The sequence below is a fragment of the Montipora foliosa genome, chromosome 7 (assembly GCF_036669935.1).
Source record: "Montipora foliosa isolate CH-2021 chromosome 7, ASM3666993v2, whole genome shotgun sequence".
Lineage (NCBI taxonomy): Eukaryota > Metazoa > Cnidaria > Anthozoa > Scleractinia > Acroporidae > Montipora > Montipora foliosa.
The window spans coordinates 13,510,299-13,517,798 of NC_090875.1; the positions used below are offsets into that span (position 1 = coordinate 13,510,299).

General features: G+C 41.2%; 1 long non-coding RNA gene across 1 annotated transcript in view; it reads left to right on the plus strand.

Moving 5' to 3' along the window:
* LOC138010920 (uncharacterized) overlaps positions 1 to 1,108 on the plus strand; it is a 1,529-nt gene extending 421 nt beyond the window's left edge. Inside the window, exons 2-3 of the long non-coding RNA XR_011124594.1 lie at positions 611 to 677; positions 1,021 to 1,108. This is a non-coding gene — a long non-coding RNA (uncharacterized lncRNA). The remainder of the gene's footprint in view (positions 1 to 610; positions 678 to 1,020) is intronic.
* Positions 1,109 to 7,500: the final 6,392 nt, after the last annotated feature.

The following is a 7,500-nucleotide window of genomic DNA, read 5'->3' on the forward strand; positions in this document are numbered from 1 at the left end:
CAAAGGAGGAAGGAGATGAAAAAAAAAAATCGTTTTCAATAGGTAACACTCTTTCTTCGCCGGCGTCGCCCAGCTTCATCACGCACGCAAGGAAACGGGAAGTAATTCCGCATGCCAGGATACTAGCCTCTCCCAAGTTTGTAAACTGTTCGTTTACAGTGGTGAAAACATACTTAACAATATAACAATGTAAATGTGTTTGGGTCAAGATAACTTAAATAGGAGAACAGCTCACTTCCGGCCTTTGTTCGTGGCTCAGAAACGTCTCGAAAGGGAACTTACGCACGAGAGCCACGAAAGCAACCGGAAGTTAGCTGCTTTCCTTTAACTTGTTTTGTCACTTACTACATTTATACTTCCAGGTGTCTTTTCACTGATGATTGACGATTACTTTTAAAATCTGGGAGAGACCACTGTCCTGGCGTGCGAAATGTTCAGTTCCGGCGTCCTTCCGTGCCTCAAGGACACCTGTTAAGGACACCTAACAGTTTGTTTTGATTTATCGATTCAAGTCGAAGCAGTTTTCCGCATAAATATACATGTAACAAGATCACCGAAAGATAGTCCAGGTGTCCCGTTTCTGCTTTTAATTTTTTTTATGTTTTCGTAGATATTTGACGATGCAGACAAGTCAGATCTCACCTGTATCATTGTTGATGACATAGAGCGTCTGCTGGGTATGTTTTCTTTTCTATTTCTGAGCGAGGGCGTGCTGTAGACTCCTTTACGTAGCCATGTGTGATCTTTAGCATTTTGGTTGCTAGCTTTAAGCATACAACTATCTACGCTTCATATCTGATTTCGAGGAAAAATAAGTCAGTTAACGTTTAATTTCCTGAGTGTGTCATTGTTTTCCAATATACACGAGTCGGAGCTCGAGAAAAAAGACTATTTCCCAAAGGTATGACAATTATTGCTTTGTACAGCTCTCAGAAAACAAGGCTTCTCTTAGACAATTCACTTGCAGCTGTATTCCGCATGGGATGAAATTTATCTTTTTTTGTTTTTTTTTGTCCGTAGGGAACACAGGTCACTTTAAGTTTTAAACAGGCAATGACTGTCGGCTTTATATCTTAAAAGACCCAGAGCTGGGTTCTTCATTTCTTGTTTTTAGATTATGTCACCATTGGTCCGAGATTTTCCAACACCGTTTTACAAGCGTTACTTGAGCTGCTGAAGAAAAAGCTGAGAAAGGTAACCAGAAACCACAGCGAATGATTTGCATCAACAGAATATAAGCGAAGAAAACTAAACCCCCAAACATGGCCCGCTACCAATGATAATATTTTTTCAATCTAGTCTTAGTGCATGGTGACATGGCCAGTTATTTATGGAATGCATGCCGATTGGTCCATCTCGAAACCACGTCATACTTCGCACGCGTCCTTCTGAAGGGACTGGGGATGAATAAATTCTGCTTGTAAAATGGCTTATTCTGCCTGCCGGCAGTGCTCGTAAAACTCACATATTCTGCTCGAATTCTGCTCGGTATCCAAAACAAATATAGTAGGAAGCCGGGGCCTAACCTCTAAAAAGCAGTTAGATATTCATTAGAGCGATTTTCAATTGAGTATCGAAAGTAATTGGCGAATTGCTTTGGTTTTGCATTACTTCACTCAGTGATTGGTTCAAAGTTCTCGCGCCTCTTTTTCTACCACTTAGTAGTGAAACCAAAACCAATCGTGGCTCGTGGTGCACATTTTCCCGCGCTTTGTATCGGCTACGTGTAATTACTTCGAGTTTTCATTGGTTTCTGGATTGTCTACGTCCTTTTTGATTGGCCAAAGTAATTACTTTGGTTTTGGTTTTATCACATTCGATTGCAACTCGCTCTATGCGTAGCAAAACTGTAATTCATCTTACTTTAGGTCAAGTAATCAAATCAAACGCGAGGTATTTCCCATTAGTATTTGAATGTCGCTTCGAAGTTTTATTACAACTTTTTTGCATATCATTAGTGCCGCCGATTTCTCCTTATTCTGCTCAAATTCTGCTGGAAAATGCCTTATTCTGCCAGCAGAATGCTCGCCTCGAAAATCGCTTATTTTGCTCGAAATTCTGCCTGCAAAATGTATCCAAGCCGTAGACGGAACCGATGTTATAAATAGTGTTCGCACGTGCTGCAAAAATTTAAAACTGGATTATTACGGGGCACAGGGATTCACTCTCCTACCTCAGTTTCTCTTGTATGCATAAAATTGTCCTTTCCATCAATTTTCCGGCTGCGAGTTGCGCCAGTTTTCGCCTGTCTTCCCTCGCTCGCCGACAATTTTACCAAGAAGATATGTAACTTTGCGATTGTACTGAAAGCTGAAATGTCTCTCTTTTGATCAAACCCTTCTTAACACTGAGAAGATGGCATAAAGGCAAATGCGTGTATTGGAACATTTCTGTGGCTTTAAAATAAGTTTGCTAATATGAGCGGGAGACCTTGATGGGCATTTAAAACGGCTCGCCTGCGGCTCGCCGTTTTAAATGCCCATAAAGGTCGGACGCGAATATTGTATCTTACTTGTGAAATGAAACAGTAGATTTTGATTGTTATGTTAACCACGTGGGCGTGGAGTTGTCCCATAGGAGTTTAGCATTGAATTTAGCAATTCATTTTGGTAGAAATATGGCTGGCTGGTTTCGCTCTTTAAAGAGTAAAGAAGAAGAGTGTTGGAGCCACTCCGAAAGCAACACAATACAACACTAAATGGGGTAGAAAAGTCTTCGAGGAATGGCAGCAGCGACGGCAAAGTAAATGTGCAATGTCAGAAGTTGTTAGAATGGCCGGTCTTAAATGCGAAGATGTTGAAGATGTGACCGTTTCAGTAGAGCACATGTCACCAAATAAGCTAAACTTTTGGTTGAGCAAATTCAGTTCGTTGTGAAGTGGCCAAGCAAAATGGAAAGTGTTATCCGCCCGATTCGCTTTATTTGTTAGTTTGTGCTTTAATAGTTGTGACTGAAATGTTAAACTTCTGATTGATTAAGAAACTTTGTACAAATTTACAGGACTCGTTTTTATTAAAGTTAAGCATACTAATTAGGCGAGTTAGAAATCTTTATGAAATTTAATTTTACTGATAAGTCAACTAATTAAAAATTCATCAACTCCAGCCTTTCCCTGCTATCTATTTAATCCCTCCCCGTGCTTTCAGACCGTTGAACTTTATCGGGATTTACAAACCAACACATGTGACCTGAATAGTGCTTTTCTGTTGGCTGTCATCCTTATGAATAATTAATGAATTTTACAAGGGTAGGTTGATTAAAACGAGGGACGCCACTCGCAGGACTATAAAAGAAGCACCTTCAACGAACATTTCGTCAAAATCTGCTCTCTCCCTTTTGCGGAAAATGATCATTTTGAAGCCCCAATTTGCTTATATTTATTTGCAAGATTGATCAATTTGAAATCACTTTACTAAAAGATCATAGCCCAGACAAACAAGTAAGCTCAAATTTTCAGTAATATTCAGTAGTTTTTTCCAATATAACAATGTTTCCGGTTGATCAAGTTTCGACCACTACTCGCGTAGTTTGGTAAAAAAACACTTAGAATAAAGGGAATCAGTGTAGCGCGAAAACAAGCATGGTGACCCCATCTTTTTATTGCATTTTTTCAGCGTCCTGTGTATGAATATCATTTGTGCAGAGTTTGACAAAAGTCTGGATAGTACGTCATTTTCAATGGAATTACCTTAAGGCACGTAATTGAGGAGGGAATCCACTCTGTATTCCGAAACCGGTCTTGCAACCTGATACGGCGTTCTCTGCAGCAAACCTATCAGAAACACCATGATCAACATGAACGAGCATCTTTCCTAATGCTCCTATTACTGCTTACAGGAAGGACAAATCACTCAATGACGTTTTAGTCAGAGCTTCAATTCTTCCTCAAACGTGAAACCACCTAAACCTAGCAAATTCTAGGAACGCAACGGTTTCCTACATGCAACAAATAAAGCATTACTAAACCCTGACGAATCTACTAGACCACCTCAAGTCAGACCCCTATTTCTTTCGCATAAAAACTAAGCGCGGAGTTATATACGGTAAAGAGGTTGACAATATAGCGTTTTCACATGACGTCACGGCGGCCATGTTGGTGTTCCAAAACAAAGGTATAGAGGCCATGATGGTTACCAAACGAATCCTCCGGGAATTAAACTTTATTTTTATGCAAATGCTTTCTTTTCTTTCAGTAATCCAATATGGCTGCTGGTCACGTGAGTGAAAACCCTCCATTATTGTCACTCCCATTACCGTATAACTCCGTATATGCAGAGTGTGCAAAGCTATTACTTTTGCTCACTAAATTTGCAAATTTGTGACGTCCTCGTTGCCGTCGCCTTTCTGGTTGCTAAAGCTTTCTATTAACTGTGTGGGACGTTAAAGAACCCACAGATTATTCGAAAAGAGTAGGGCACGAAGTTCCCGGTGCTGTGGTCTGACCTTTCCAGTAAGTGCTGGAGCCTCACTCAAACTCAAACTTACAAATTCTCTAGGGCTCTTGCTTGTTTTTGTCTCGAGCCTTATGGTTTGCAACCAGTGTCTTCAGACCGAGGTGACAATGCTGCAATGTTCAATTTCCGGTGAACGAACAAAAAGTGAGCTAATCTTTCGTTTTCGTCCACCAACATGACGGTGAGGACGTCACGTGAAAAACATCCATTCTTGGGGCGCTTACCTTTTGTCAGAACTGGCTGGCCAGACCCGTCAGTTTGAGAAGAAAATGCAACAATGTGAATGAACACTTGCATGATAATCCCTCGCATTCGCCTGGAGGAGAATATATCAACTTCGAAGCGTGTTAATTTGAAGACGTTGTAGCAATAGTCCTTCCAAATGCCCGGTCTGGCTGGTCAGTTCTGTCAAATGGAAAGCGTTCTTGGTTTGCATCCCCGGGGTGGGACGGCCATGTTGGTGTACAGAACAATACAAAATGGCCCCACAAGTTTTGCATAATAGAATAAAATTCTCAAAAGACATTTTAATGCATTGTTCTGTACACCAACATGGCCGTTATCACGTAAGATGCAAACCAATTCTTTTTTCGTCCTATTTTTTTCCGAAAGATATACTACTTTCTTTTTAGTTTTTGGTAAAACATTCTCCTGTTTTCCTTATGTCTATTTTGCCCCTTGCTCTGCTTGACACTGTAAACTTTCACAAAAAGAACGACAACAGCATGTCTTAATTAAAGAGGACAGGGCAGCCGGGTGATGTTCACCATACATTCTCCTTGGATTTTAGGGTCGCAAGCTAATCATTATCGGAACAACTAGCTGTTGCGACGTATTGGAAACCATGCGAATTGTAGAAGCGTTGAACACCGTCATTCATGTTTCCTGCTTGTCTTCACCTGATCATCTCAAATCAGTGTTTCAGGTCAGTAGCACTCAACATTGTTGTCTCACATTACTCTCCTAATCTCTCGTTTATATAGAGAGAATTATTGAACAGACAGTTAGGGTTAGGGTTTATGAAAGCTGTTTATCGATGAAAAGAGTCACGGGGGAAGAGCAAAGGGGAAATAAAAGCATTTATGGACCTCAAGCAACTCTGTTATAGAAATTTCTGGAGGAGAAAAGATCATTATTAAACCGTGTCACGTTTTACAACGATGAAATGAGAGGCGGTTCTTTGCAGCACCATTTAAACTCTGCTCTGAGTGGGTTTTCGTCAACGTTAGCTCGAAGGCATTTTCTCAAGTGCTCTGAAAGAGGATACCTAAATATCGAGTCAGGACTCGACCTGGGACTCTCCTTAAGACTCGAGCCGGGACTTGAGTTCGGACTCGAGCCGGGACTCGAGTTCGGACTCGAGCCGGGACTTCAGTTTGGACTCGAGCCGGGACTCGAGTTCGGACTCGAGCCAGGACTCGAGCTAGGACTCGAGCCAGGCCTCGAGATCAAGACTGGAAATCAAGACGTCGCTCTCTAAAAAAAAAGATTAATTTAAGTCTCCCATGGAATATCGCTGCTGAAGAGTAATTAGGCCTAAGCTAGATTAATTGGGCCTAAGTTTTGATTTTAAAATTTGTGAAGTGTTTAACATTGTTTGTTGCCGTTTGATTATACAGCATTATCAAATTGTGTTTAAAATATTGCCCCTCAGCAGCTAGCGGTGTGATGGTCGATTTGTGAGGTGACGGTTTCAGTAATCAATATTCCCAGGTAATTCGGGTCCCGTGTCCATGGGTTGAACTCGAGTGCTAACTCGAGTCCCAGCTCGAATCCTGGCTGAAGTCCTACCTCGAGTCCTGGCATTGATATTAGTTATCTCGCTGAAAGCACTTTGGAGAGTGCTTTCAGCTTTTCATTGCTACCAATAGCGAGTGATAAAGGAAGACCTCAAGTTGTTTCCCAAACTTAACAGAAACGTTCGCAAGCTAGTTGGCATAGCCAAAGCCTGGGTTGTGGGAGCCTTTGTATCTGGTTTGCATGCTTTTAAGCTGTGATATTTGTGTTTTGTTCAGGGCGTTAAGTTGTTTGATGCCGACGAAGTCAAAGAAATCGAGAGAAATATTGGTCAACAAAGGTACATTAGTGTCAGAGAAGTTACAATCATCAATATATTGCGGTTTTCTGTTTTCACCAACCCATGAAACAAACAACCTTTGAACAATCTACATCGTCTTTATGTTATAAGGAACCCCTAAGATGAGGGGCTCTGGGAACTAGAAGGCACCTGGTGTGAGGAGGCGCGGTAGCGTAGTGATTAGCGTACCAAAAACCTTAAATAACACCAGGTTTTCTGAGCCCGCGAGACTCAGCACCCTCAGTAAACCATTGTTTTAACGAAAACCGCTGGTCAGTAACCTGGTTTTGGTCATTGCTGTCTAAGGTCTTTCGCCGAATTCCCGTCCTTAGGGGGTCGCTGATTGGAGACCCGGCTCTACTATCGTGTTGTTTCCTTTGGAAAAGAATATTAGTTCCACGCTGTCTCATCATTCAAGTGTATTAATGGTGCCCTGTGACACACTCAGGGGGATAGCCTTTCAATGGACCAGTGACCCGTTAAGGGGGAAGTAGCATTACTCTTCGTCGCTTCATGCTTCAGACGATGGGATGATCTCCGTTCGTGTGATCGCCAGTGGCTCGTGTACGACCTTGCTTTTTGCATTGCGTTCATAACTGCGAGGACCATAGCTTCAATTGATGGAATATTTGCTGTGTTAACTGTTAACAATAATTTTTTTCTTCAAGGGTATTTATTGGCATAAAGAAACTACTTATGATGGCAGAAATGGCTATTCAGGTACATTAAATCTAAATTGGACGGAATTCATTTTACCATCTAAAGTAATTTTCACATGACAACAGGGCATATAATGTTGGTGTTCCTGTGCCGCATTGATCTCCAAAATTAAAAATAAAGCTTTATTCCTATGCAAATCTATGTTTCGGTTGTGAAAAAACATGGATTCTAATCTTTTAAAATTAATGATGCATGTTTCCTAGTTGAGCAAATTTGTGTTTATAATACCCTTCCTGTATCGGTTTCACT